This window comes from Oryctolagus cuniculus, chromosome 3 (assembly GCF_964237555.1).
Source record: "Oryctolagus cuniculus chromosome 3, mOryCun1.1, whole genome shotgun sequence".
Taxonomy (NCBI): Eukaryota; Metazoa; Chordata; class Mammalia; order Lagomorpha; family Leporidae; genus Oryctolagus; species Oryctolagus cuniculus.
This window is the reverse complement of record NC_091434.1, coordinates 99,890,784-99,904,447: the sequence shown is the minus strand read 5'-3', so window position 1 is coordinate 99,904,447 and position 13,664 is coordinate 99,890,784. Positions and strand designations below refer to the sequence as shown.

Sequence of the window (13,664 nt, the reverse complement as noted above, 5' to 3'; positions counted from 1 at the left end):
GGCATTTGGGGAATTAACCAGATGGAAGATCTCTGTCTCTCCCTCTCTCTCATTCCATATTTCTGCCATGATGTCTTACAAATAAATAAATAAGTCTTCTAAAATATGTTTCTGGTAACCCATCATAATTTTACAAATTTATTCAAGAAAGTTAGGAATTTATAAAAAAGTTAATATACAAGGATATTCCTTTATTTGTAGACTATCTATGATAATGAACAAAGTTAATAACTAATATTCAATAAGAAAGAATAGATGGTTACATTTTCACTTAATTAAATATCATTCATTTAATAAATTCATAGAATATCACAAATTCTTTTTCATAGACATCTTATGTCAATGTGCAATAACATGGAGAAAAGTTTTGTTCCCACAGTTTCTCTCTGAGGCAATATTTAAGTGGCTGTAACAATCTGACAAAAATTATAGTAAATGAATAACTGTAAAACAGTTCTGTGGTGAATGGCAAGCTTTATTATTTTTATTATATAATAAGCCTAATACATTATATATCAATATTTTTAAAAATCAAATGAAATGAATTAATAGAAAATGAAATAAATGCACTAAATTCAAGTTATATTTTTTTAGACTCAAGAGACAAAAATTACTATGTCAAATAATTACACAAGTGGGGCCCGCGCCGTGGCTCACTTGGTTAATCCTCCACCTGCGGCACCAGCATCCCATAAGGGTGTTGGTTCTAATCCTGGTTGCTTCTCTTCCAGTCCAGCTCTCTGCTGTGGCCCGGGAAGGCAGTGGAGGATGGCCCAAGTGCTTGGGCCCTGCACCCGCAAGGGAGACCACGAAGAAGCACCTGGGTCATGGCTACGGATTGGCACAGTGCCAGCTGTAGCAGCCATTTGGGGAGTTAACCAATGGAAGGACGACTTTTCTCTCTCTCCCTCTCACTGTCTATAACTCTACCTGTCAAATAAATAAAAAAAATTATTACACAAGTTTCTAAACACTCACTCTCCATTTCTGTACTTAGCTCATCACAGACTGATAACCAATTTGCAGACCAACAAATTATGGAACAAAATTTGAGTAGGGTTGCAATTGTTCTTTATTATACTGTCTTCTAAACTGGGCTGGTTTGGTAATTGCAGTTTTTGATTTGCTAAGTGCTATGTAAATTTATTATTAAAATCCTTACTTGTTATAATTAATTGAAGGTTTACTACATCCAGACACTAGGTGCTTTATATACCAAAAAATTTTATCCAAATTTCATTGTGAGTATATAAAGTAAGTAGAATGATTACATTCATTTTACAGACAAGAGAAGTTAGATAATCGTCCCAGGGACACATAGGTTCTTAGAAGTTGGCCTAGGATGTGTTCGGAGGAGATGTGACTAATGGCCACAGGGAAGCCCTATCTTGTGTATTGCCATACCACTTGAGCAAAAGCTTGACTACTTGTTCTATGAATAATGGTAGTGGGTTGCTTGTAAGGGCAAGAGAATTCACATGTACACAACTGTGAAGGCAAATTAGTAGCCTGATATGGGACTTCCGCTAGCAACTATTTGGTATATGACATCTTTTTTTTTTTTTTTTTTTTTTTTTTTTTTTTTTTTTTTTGACAGGCAGAGTGGACAGTGAGAGAGAGAGACAGAGAGAAAGGTCTTCCTTTGCTGTTGGCTCACCCTCCAATGGCTGCTGTGGCTGGCCCACCATGCTGTTCCGAAGCCAGGAGCCAGGTGCTTCCTCCTGGTCTCCCATGCGGGTGCAGGGCCCAAGTACCTGGGCCATCCTCCACTGCCCTCCCGGGCCACAGCAGAGAGCTAGACTGGAAGAGGAGCAACCGGGACAGAATCCGGCGCCCCAGACGGGACTAGAACCCGGTGTGCAGGCGCCGCAGGCGGAGGATTAGCCTAGTGAGCCGCGGCACCAGCCAAAATGAGGAATACTTTCTTTCATTTCTTTCTTTTTTATTTGTCTTTCTGGAGCTCATGTAGAAGAAGGTTGTATGAACCATGTGTCTCAGTTTATGACACATATTGATATGGGAAAGGCTCTTTTTTTTTTCTTTTATTTAATTTTTTTTTCTCCTGTTCTCCTATTTCTCAAAGCATGAAAAGGAGCAAGACCATTTTAATGAATTTGTGATGTATAGTTTTATTCTTATGTGTTCTTATAAAATATGCAATTTTTGTGTATGAACTTTTAATTTTTTTTCCTGTCAAGGGCATAGTTTTAAAATCTCCCTATCTCACTGCCTGTACCTGTCACTCAATACTATTGAGTTGTCACAATGTCTGTCCAGGATGCTGTTTAATTTCAAGTGCTCTTTTCCTGTTGAAGTGCTGGACCAAAGTGGCAATTTAAATATAAAATAAGTCAACAGAATAAAAGGGGGGAGGCTTTTTCAGGCAAAATTAAATGGACAAAGCTCTGTTGTGATTTTGGCCTTTTTTTAAATCCAATGTGATTAAAAAAGTAAGAAAATATAAAAATCTGAGTTTCAGTGACTTAAAAAATTGTTAAGTAATTTTATTTATTTGATGCCTGAACTATAAATCATTATTTTTCTGTGTTCAAACTTCTAGGAGCATACAATCTCTATATGTATAATTTGATGGATGCTGATGGCGTTTTTTAAAAAAGATTTATTTATTTGAGCCGGTGCTGTGGCTCACTAGGCTAATCCTCTGCCTTGCGGTGCCGGCACACCGGGTTCTAGTCCCAGTCGGGGTGCCGGATTCTGTCCTGGTTGCCCCTCTTCCAGGCCAGCTCTCTGCTGTGGCCAGGGAGTGCAGTGGAGGATGGCCCAAGTGCTTGGGCCCTGCACCCCATGGGAGACCAGGAGAAGCACCTAGCTCCTGCCATCGGATCAGCGTGGTGTGCCGGCCGCAGTGCGCCGGCCGGGGTGGCCATTGGAGGGTGAACCAATGGCAAAGGAAGACCTTTCTCTCTGTCTCTCTCTCTCACTGTCCACTCTGCCTGTCAAAAAAAAAAAAAAAAAAAAAAAAGATTTATTTATTTGAAAGTCTGAGTTACAGAGAGAGAGATAGAAACTCTTTTTGCAGTTTCACTCCCCAGATGGCTGCAATGGCTGGGGCTAGGCCAGCCTAAAGCCAGGAGCCAGCAGCTTCCTCCAAGTCTCCCATGTGGGTGGCACTGGCCCGAGCACTGGGGCAATCCTCCGCTGCTTTCCCCAGTGCATTAGCAGGGAGTTGGATTGGAAATGGAGCAGCCAGGGCACAAAGTGCACCCATATTGGATGCCACCATTTCAAGGAGCCAGTCTCCACCCACTATGCCACAGTGCCAGCCCCTGATAGCTCATTTAGTTACACATCCCTATTATAACCAAGCTAAAACTAGTGGATAGGCCTGTTTATAATTCTGGCAAAATATGATAAAAGATAAATACTTTAAATTCAGAACTTGGTGGGAAAAAATTGGATCATTAAACCACTATATAGACTTTTGACATAGAAATATAAGATAAATTAACTTAATCTAAAACTTCAAAAAATTAAAATTGTCTAGTTTCATTTCAATTTAGAAGACTAATATTTATCATAATTTTTAAAGTCTTTTAAAAGTTATATCCTGAATAATGTATATTGAGAAAGATATTTTATGTTGTTTATTTTATTTTTAATTATAAAAGAAACACTAATGATACTAGGGAATTTGCCATGGCTAGGTGAAAAATTAGCAATAGTGTCAAAATTCAATGAGCCCTTGAAAGTGTAGGTCCTAGGAGGATATTGAATACTGATCTTAGTTCACTGAGCTCTAGTATTTGACTGGACACAATGCTCACATCCAAAGAGTTTTATAAGTTAGTATTATTGTTCATGAGATTTTTAGGATATTAAGGATCTGTAAAATATGTACAGAACTTGCAGAAACAAAATTATGTTATAATTGGGATAACACTATTTAATGATGAAAAAAAAAAGGTCAAAATAAATTGTAGGAGGTGAAAAGTGGATTTAATATACATGGGCAAAGCATTTTGTCTTGTGCCTGAAGTTGTGACAGTATTTGATCAAATAAGTACATCCTGTCCCAAGTAAGAAATTAAAATAAGTTCACAAAATGGTATTTTTACATAAAACAATTCTTTAGCTCTCACAATTTTTCAGATTTGCTATTGATCTTTCTAGCTAATGAAGTAGGGCTACCTCATGTAAGTAGTTATTGGTCTACTGTAATATTGATATTGCTGTTTCTGTTGATAAATGTTTTACAGGAATTTTGAAACTGGTAGCTACAAGTAAGTATAGGACTTCATGGGCATCAAAAGATTTTATGAATGTCCATGATTAATGTTCTACTTTGCTAACCTGTTTTCCCAGATACTGACATATATATACTCAGTAATTAACTTTTTCTTTCCATTAATGTGCATGGTGTATCTAGCACTATAGTTCCAAGTAGCATAATAAGAATCACAGATAGAGGCTGATTTTTCTTAAAAATCTAGGAGAAAAAGACAATAAGTAAATATAAGATGTGAAAACATGAAATAAAGGGTAAAAGTATTCAGGAAAGATCACACCTGGCTAAACTGGTAAAACAATTTTTTTAAATCCTTCAAATTTCTTCAAATCTGTATCAAGAATTCTTTTTTTGTTTATGAATATGTGTAATATAGGCTATATTAAGGTCATAGTCATTTCCATAGGTAGAGCTGAAGAAAATATATGTTACAAGGTCTAGATGTTGACATTGCACCAATGAATGGGGTATTTCCTTGGATATGTCTTTACCTTTCCTAAGCCTCAATTCCTAATCAGAAACTGGAAATCTAGGGAGTGGTTTAACCTACTAGTTTAGCCATTTTGCCTAGTGGTTAAGACATCTACATCCGACGTTGGAGCGCCATGGTTTCATTGCTGGCTCTGGCTTCTGACTCCAGCTTTTTGCCAATGTTGAGCCTGAGATCAGCCGTGATGGATTCCTGCCACACATGTCAGTGACCTAAACTGTGTTCCTGGTTCCTATCACTGGTTCCATCCTAGCCCCAGCTATTTCAACCATTTCAGATATTTGGGAAATGAAGTAGGGGATGGCAGTGCTCTCTATCTCTTTCTTTTCTCTTTCTCTTTCTCTCTCGTTCTGACTCTCAAATAATAATTTTTTTTATCTAAAAAAATTGGAGTCTGAGGTCCCACATTACCTTGATTGGTTGTTACAGGGAAGAGCATTGATAAAAGAAACTTCATTGTAAATTTTTCTTGATATATTGTGCCAATATATACACAAAATCTACTTGCATACATATTAGAAAGTGTTGTATGCAAGATATTATTAATAGTAATATGGTGACCTAAAGCAAAATTTAAAGGGAATAAAATTACCTTATACTGTAGTGAATATGATATCTAATTAAAAGAGAAAAAAATATTTCCTGGACCAAGAAGTGAACTGAAATCTCAGCTTTGCCACCAAGTGATCTATAACTGTGACAATATCTGTAGGTCTCAGACTGACACCTGTAAAGTGGAGATAGTAATTGCTTTTGTTTAATGGTCTCATGAAAATTAAGAGCTAAATTTGAAATGAGACCATTAAACAAAAGCAAATAGAGAAGAGCCACAAGGTGACAAAGGTCGCAATTATTTTACAACAAAATGGAAATCACAGATACTTCTCTACTTATGATGGGTTTATGTCCTGATAAACCCATGATGAACTGAAAATACTGTAAATCAAGAATACGCTTAATGCAACTAACACACTAAACATGGTTGCTTAGCAATACAGCACACTGTGGACCCTGGATGTTCAGCCTCACGGTGAGGACATGACCAAGGCTGAATGGCAGAGGCAGCTCATGCTGCTGTCCAGCATTGCCAAAAAGTATCACACCACATATCACTCACCAGGGAAAAGAACAAAACTTGAAATTCAAATTATACATTTTATTGAATGTATATAATTTTTTCATTATTATAAAATTTTAAAAAAAGTTGTAAGTCAATGGGTCAGTCATTTGGTGCCATGGTAAGACACCATTTGGAATGCCTGCATCCATATTGGAATGCATGGGTTCATGACCAGATTCTGATTCTGATTCTAGCTTTCTGCTAATACAAGAAGGCAGCAAATGATGATTCATGTGATTGGGTCTCTGTAACTCACAGAGTAGGTCCAGATTGAGTGCCAGGCTCCACTTAGGGCCTGGCCAAGTCCTGGTTGTTGTAAGCATTTGGGGAGTAAACCAGCAGACGGGAGATCTCTCTCTCTCTCTCTCTCTCTCTCTCTCTCCCCCTCTGCTTTTCAAATTAAAAAAAAAAAAAAGCAATTTTTAAAAAAAATTAAGTCAAACCACTTTAAATTGGGGACCTTCTATAAAGGAGGCAGGAATATATAAGAAAGCAAACTGGCTGCCAACAAAGATTTAGTATGAGCATTACAATTTATCATCTTGCCTTAAGTTTTAAGACTAGGAAACTAGAGTTATTTGAGTAGCAAGTAGCATGTTAGTCAATCAATTTAATTGAGGCTTCTCAACTGGAGTTCCATAGAACAGAGAAAATATTTTGCATGGCTATTTTCCTAGCTGTTCTGATGAGTAGCATTTTAGAAACATACATGAGAAATTAATTCAGAGCATTCAGTGGATGGCTTAGGGCATTAGAGCTTTATTATATCATGATATGCAACTTGAAAAAGACATAGAGGCAGTATATGTATGCTTGTACATATACACACATATGTATAACACATATAGTTATGCACCTATATACCTATATATTCCTTCCTTCCTTGCTTCCGTCTTTCCATTGAAAGAGAGAGAGAGAAGAGAAAAGTCTATTTATAATAAAAATTATTACTATTGAGTTTCCATAGGCTAATCAGCATTTTCAATCCCTCAAGCATGACCTACAAGTGAAGGTCAATCGTTACTAGAAAGACTGTTGTTAGAATAGAAGCTAACAGTACCAGTGGCTCATAAGGACATGATTTATTTTTCTTCTTAACAGATAGAGATACTATAAAGTGTGGATAATTTATGGTCCAGAGCCCATTCTCCCTCCCGTGAGCCTTAGAAACAGTGATATTATCTGTCTCCCTGCTACACTCTTCCCCATAGGATCCTGAAACCCTTTCTTTTGAAAGAAACGTTTCTTTGGATATCTCTCATTCACATTCTTATGCAAGTGATAGCCAACATGTTTTAATGTGGGGGACTGTCTTCCCAGGAGCTTAAAATATTTTGTAATTTCTAATTGCATATCAGATCTTTGATGTGAACTTTGCTGATATGTTTCAAGCATTTCATGCATTTCTTTATTTTGTTCTTTCCCCTTGCATTGAACATAGTGTTGATTAGTTTATGCCCAATGAGAATTTTGAATTTGAATTACAATTTTTCCTTTTTTAAATTTATCTTATTGTCACTTTTGACTTGAGCATATCAAGGTTATGAGAACCATATTTCGCATCAATAGAAACAGAACTCTCATTTTCTGTTTTTTTTAACTGATTTTAATAAAATAATTACAATATAACAGTAGTTTTTAGTTTTTTATGAATAGCATGGTCCTTTATTCAAATGACATATAAAAAGTTCTACTACTGTGTTTGCAGTGTAGTGAGAGCCAGGACACCACTTTCTGGTTCTCTCCTCTCGCTCAGCCCTTATTACAAAGAAATTCCTGAGACTTATTAGTTGGTGTCATGCTACAAGGTTTAAAAAACATCGTAAAGACCAATATAGATACAGATATTTAGGTACAAATAAATAAAATAGACAGATGCCTGCTGTGTAATATTGTATATAGTTTCTTTTTGCTATCAAAGCAAGTTTCCACAAATTTAGTGGCTTAAGCAATAGAGGTGTATTATCATCTATTTCTGCAGGTACAAACTCAACACATGTGTCATGGGCTTGTTTAAGGTGGCAACAGGGCTTCTGTCTTTCCTGGAACTATAGGGTTTTGATTCCCTTTTCTTGTTCATGCCAGTTCTTAGGACAATTCAATTTCTCGTAATTTTAAATTCTTATCATGTTGCTGGATGTCAACCAAGAGCCATTCCCACCTTGTAGAAGCCATCTGGATGCCTTGAGTGATGGCCTCTTTCCTCCATTATCAAATCTTCAGTGACAATGCAGACTCTCTACAGATTTGAGCCTTCCCTTCTTTTTCTAGCCCAGCCTGGACAAGCTCTCCATTCTTAAGAACTCGTGATAACATTAAGTCAATCAAATAATCCAGGAGACAGATCTCTCTAGCTTGAGGTTTATATTCACAGTCCCTTTATTTATTTATTTTTTTAATTTTATTTATTTATTTATTTATTTTAACTTTTATTTAATGAATATAAATTTCCAAAGTACGATTTATGGATTACAATGGCTTCCCCCACATACCGTCCCTCCCACCCACTACCCTCCCCTTTCCCACTCCCTCTCCCCTTCCATTCACATCAAGATTCATTTTCGATTATCTTAGTATACAGAAGATCAGCTTAGTATACATTAAGTAAGGATTTCAACAGTTTGCTCCCACACAGAAACATAATATTTATTTTATTTTTTTGACAGACAGAGTTAGACAGAGAGAGAGTGAGAGAGAGAGAGAGAGAGAGAGAGAAATGTCTTCCTTCCATTGGTTCACCCCCAAAATGGCCGCTACGGCCAGCGTACTATGCCAATCCCGAAGCCAGGAGCCAGGTGCTTCCTCCTAGTCTCTCAGGCAGGTGCAGGGCCCAAGCACTTGGGCCATCCTCCACTGCTTTCCTGGGCCACAGCAGAGAGCTGGACTGGAAGAGGAGCAACTGGGACAGAACCGGCGCCCCAACCGGGACTAGAACCCTGAGTACCGGTGCTGCAGGCAGAGGATTAGCCTAGTGAGCCGCAGTGCTGGCTCACAATCCCTTTTGAAAGTGAAGATGGCTGAGTAAGGACAGCATATTCACATATTCCAGGGACTGTATCATAAACATCTCTGTTTGTCATTGTTCTACCTACCACAAGCAGAGCCTGTGTAGTTATTTTTGTGTTTGCTTCTAATGTGGAGGTCTTGACAATCAGAGAAGGTTGCTATTAAATGTTTTGATTAGTATTTAATCAGGTTACATTCTAAATAGCATTTGGAGAGGCTTCTCCTACTAGTTTGATTACTCCGATGCCATTTATCAAAGGAGAATATAATGTCTATTTCTAAAACACTAATTGAATGTAAGTGGGGAGAATTCACAATTGCCCCATGTGTCATCAGCATAATAGAAGAGGTTATACTTTAGACAATTAGTTGTCAAATCAATGACAAGTTATGCACTATTAATAAGACTGCCAAAAATCTAGCCATTAAAATCCTTCCCCAACACACACACACACACAGTGCACAAATGTGCACATAAATTTACATACCACATAGAGTTATTAAAGTAATAGAATTGACCTAGAGCCAGACTAAACAAAGTTTCCAATACCAAATTTTTACATGCTTATCTGAATCTAATTGGAAATTCAGATCTCCATTCAGTCATTTATTCTTAAGTCATTGCATTTCATCTGTTATTTATTATCTCATTTAGGTTTCAGAAAAAAATTCCAGTACTTCATGACACATCATAATTTATACTTTACCTTTAAAATCTGGTTACTCTGAACCAACTGCAGAATTCTTGTTCATGTGGACAGAAGTTATGAACCATCACCAAAGGTGAATGCACTCATATAATGAAGATAGAGTTATTGGGACAACCCTGATGTCGAAATGATGATTTGAATAGTCATAAAAATGACACTATGCCTCCTGATAATTCCAGGGAAGAGTCCTCGCATGACATCATGCCTTTGTGCCAGCTACTAGTAGGGCACCATGAATAGCAGAGGAAGGTAGGGGTACTTTCAGTCATCCGGGGTTGCTGTTATTAGATTTAGTTCCTGGAGGCTCATTTGGTTGCTGCACAAGGCGGAACTTCTATAAAACTCAGCAGTAGAATGCTGCACATTCCTAAATTGCTAATACGAGAGAGAAAAACTATAATTTTCTTTTGTCTCTCACTTGAGATGTTCAAGGGTAAAAGGGCAACAGCCAACAAAAACTCTGGAGGCATAAGCCTAGCAACATAAAGAGAGTTCAAAAAGTGCTTTTCACAAATGGTAGACACTTGATAGGTTTTCTTTGCATTCTCCAGGGTCAGGCTATTTCTCAAATGCCAATTATCATCACATTTGACACCTCTGGCATTTCTGAAATACATGGTTTTGAAGTCAGCCTGGGAATTTGTGGGGCTCAGGAACCATGGGCTGAAAGAATTCAAGTGTTCAGGTTAGCCGCTGCCCATCAGCATTCTGTATTCCATAGGGATTTACTCAAGGGAGACTAGAGCTTCACGTTTCCCTTTAGGGAAGCTTCCTTCTCGTTGCCAGAGTGAGTCCAAATAGATTCTGAAATGTTCTTTAAAATCCTGACAAACAATATGGAAAGAAAGTAATAGCACATTTCTGAAAATGCAAAAGATGTTTAAATAATATTCTATAAGATACAGACATGGGATATGTTTAAGATAAAGCTGTAACACTGACAGCAGGATTGTGGGCCTGCCCACATCTCATATTGGAGTGCCTGAATCAAGTCTTGGCCATTCTGCTTCATATCCAACTTCTTCCTAAGGCACACCCTGAGAGGCAGCAGGTGGTGGCTCAAGTATTTGGGTTTCTGCCATCCATGTGGAAGATCCAGATGGAGTCCCGGGCTTCTGGCTTTGACTTGGCCCAATCGCAGCTGTTGCTGGCATTTGGGGATTGAATTGGTTGTTGGAAGATAACACACATACTCTCTCTCTTGCTCTTGTTCTCTTGTTCTGTTTTTCAAGTAAATAACACTGAATATATAAAACCTTTAAAAATAAATAATAATACACAAGCTTGGAAATACTATAGTTCAAAGGAATTATATAGAAAGATTCTAATGAGCCTAAGAAATAAAATTGAGTGAATTAGTGAATGCATTGGTTGATTCAAAGAGTTCAATCCATTTCTGAATAGCAAGCATGACAACAACCACCATCCAGTTAGAAAGGTAAAATTCAGAAACATATTGCAAAACCTCTTGCACTTTTATCTCACAATAAATGCATTTTAGGAATATCTAAATAAAAATGTCATGACCTAAGGGAAAAAAATAAAAGTTCACTGATAAACCTACCATTGCTGAAAAAAGAATATGCTATGTGGATGATCTTCTTTGAAATTAAAAATATTTTCAAAGTGTTATGGATCTACTCCTAGCACAAAGTAAGAGTGAAAGATTAATTATCAAAATCCTACCCCAAAATTTCCATTCACTAGGCAAAAATATCTTTCTTTTTGATGTGAGAAACCACAAGCAATTTTTTTTTAAAAAAAGGTGTCATGGTACTGGAAGAATCATAAACAGTACACACTGTCAGCACTCAGACTAGTGATATTGCATGAGAAATGGGACTGAGCACCAGCTACACCATCAAGACAGGCTGCTGGAGGTGAGCATACAGACACCTACCAATGCTATGGGCAGCTGGAAGGTCTGAAATTTCTATACTTGCATTTTCTAATAGACACAATTGCTTACTTCAATGCACAGCTATGGGGAAGAAAAGAGACTCCTCTCGCTACGCAAACTTAAACTGGCTTATTTGTGAAAATCCAAGTTATCCCATATGAAAATAGCTTGGGAAGACCCTCATCTAAGGCTAATCTATTTTTAAAGGAAAAAAGTTATGCCTTTAATTAATTTACTCCTGATTTTCATTAAATTTCTACACTTTAGTTTGTGAAATAGGTTCGCAGTTCCTTTCCGCAGTTACTAACATGCAAACTGTGTCAAATCCCAAAAGTAAAGGTGAAGCTATCATGCTGTAGACTCCCTGCGATTGTGCCCCTACAGTGTTTCTCTGCAGAGGAGCCAGGACGACCCCGGCATTCCTGTCTTCGCTCTCCGAGCTGTACAAATCATGCTTTTCAATATATTCTTGGACAAGATCTGGTACCAAGCAGCGAATGCTCTGGCCCCTTCTGAGCGCCCTCTGGATTTTCATGGGTGAGATGTTGTTGGTGATCCACTCGTTCACCAGGTGAATGCTGCTCCGGTGCTTCCACAGCACATCGGATTCACAGACGAATCTCTGAGCATCATTTCCAGCCCGAGTAACACAGATGAGCCCACAGTCGGCCCCAGTGTGGGCGATATCCTCACTCTTCCACAGAATGGGAACACGGAAGGACTCCAGTAAATCTGGCCCACACAGCAGCTTCACCTTTGGCACACCTTTTGTTTTTGGCTCCAGGGGTTTTTTATGAATGGAACCTGGTCTCTGGCCTGCCCACTTCTTCTTCGCCCTGGCCTCTCCAGCACAGGTGAGCTCTGCTGCTGATCACAGTGGCTGACCGCCAGCCTGTCTTGATGGTGTCTCAGCACCTTCACAGTCTCTACCCACTCCTTCTGAAGGCTTTCCCAGATCTCAACTTCCACCCATTCTGAGGGCTTGGTGGCCAGCTCTGCCATGACAACTTGGTGGTGGGCAGGGATGAGTCCTTTCTTCTTATAGGCATCACCTACCAGAGAAATGATGCCTTTGACAACTTTATATTATCCTGTCCCACTCAAGGAGACCTTGGCCAGCTCAAACAATCTGAGGTGCATGTTGGCTATAGGATTAAAGGAACCACAAGCAAGGAGAACCACTTTCGTCTTCTCTTAGTTGGCCATGGTAAGAACTTGAAGTTGTTGATCCAAATGGAAAACTCCAGAACCTCCCTTGTTGTTTTTACAAAGTAAATTCTTTGAAGTGTTTTGTAAGGTAGTCTACTGGAACCATGCCAACTAGTGTGTCAGCATTCTTCTCTAAGGTGGGCTAGAAAAGTAGCTTCATGTCTGTAATTCCGCTGCCGTGGCCCAGACACAGGGGAAGGCGGAACACCATGGCTGCACCCTAAGGCTAATCTATTTAACTTGCAAAATTCATGTGAAGGAATCAGGGTTTCACACAAATTCTGATTGATTTTTATTGTTCCCAAAACCTTCTTTTTGATCCATTACTGGTTAAAAGGGTATAAATGTAAGCTGGCAGTAAATACTTGCAGCAAAAAATGTGTTAGTATTCCTCACAAATAAATGTTCCCCTGAATAACCAAACAGAGTAGAAAGGACAAGCAGAGTGCATTACACTTATTTAGCTTCATTGCATCATTTTATTTAGTGCCTCAAGTTGATCCCCTTCATGTGACTATAATTTCTTTTGGTCTTACACAGCATACATTGGGTTAATGAGGTCAAGTTGATCTCTATATGGTACCCTAAACCTGTGCCATCTCTTAATAAAACATGATACTCTAGCGACAAGGGGGGGGGGAATGAACAAATTTATATGGATAAGAATGAAATCTCGTAATATTCTAGGTTTTCCCTTTTTCCTCATGCCTTATATTTAATTTGATAATAAAAATTAATCTCAAGTTGGCTCTCTTCACTGCATCTCCTAAAATCCCAGCTTTAATTCAGGATATCATCATTTCTCTCCTGGTTTGTGGCAGTAATTGAACTGATCCTTTACCTCCCATCTGTCATCACAGTAATATGTCTAACCTCAGACTTGATATTTCTTTTTCTTTCCCGTTTGTATGGTTTGGTTGCTTGCCCAATTCCTTGCATGTTCGCATACACTTCCCTTCTGTTAGTGATATTTTAAGTGCCTG

General features: G+C 38.3%; 1 pseudogene; it reads right to left on the bottom strand.

Annotated features, from left to right (window-relative positions):
- Nucleotides 1–1,857: 1,857 nt before the first annotated feature.
- Nucleotides 1,858–12,767, bottom strand: LOC127491772 (nicotinamide/nicotinic acid mononucleotide adenylyltransferase 1 pseudogene; annotated as a pseudogene).
- Nucleotides 12,768–13,664: the final 897 nt, after the last annotated feature.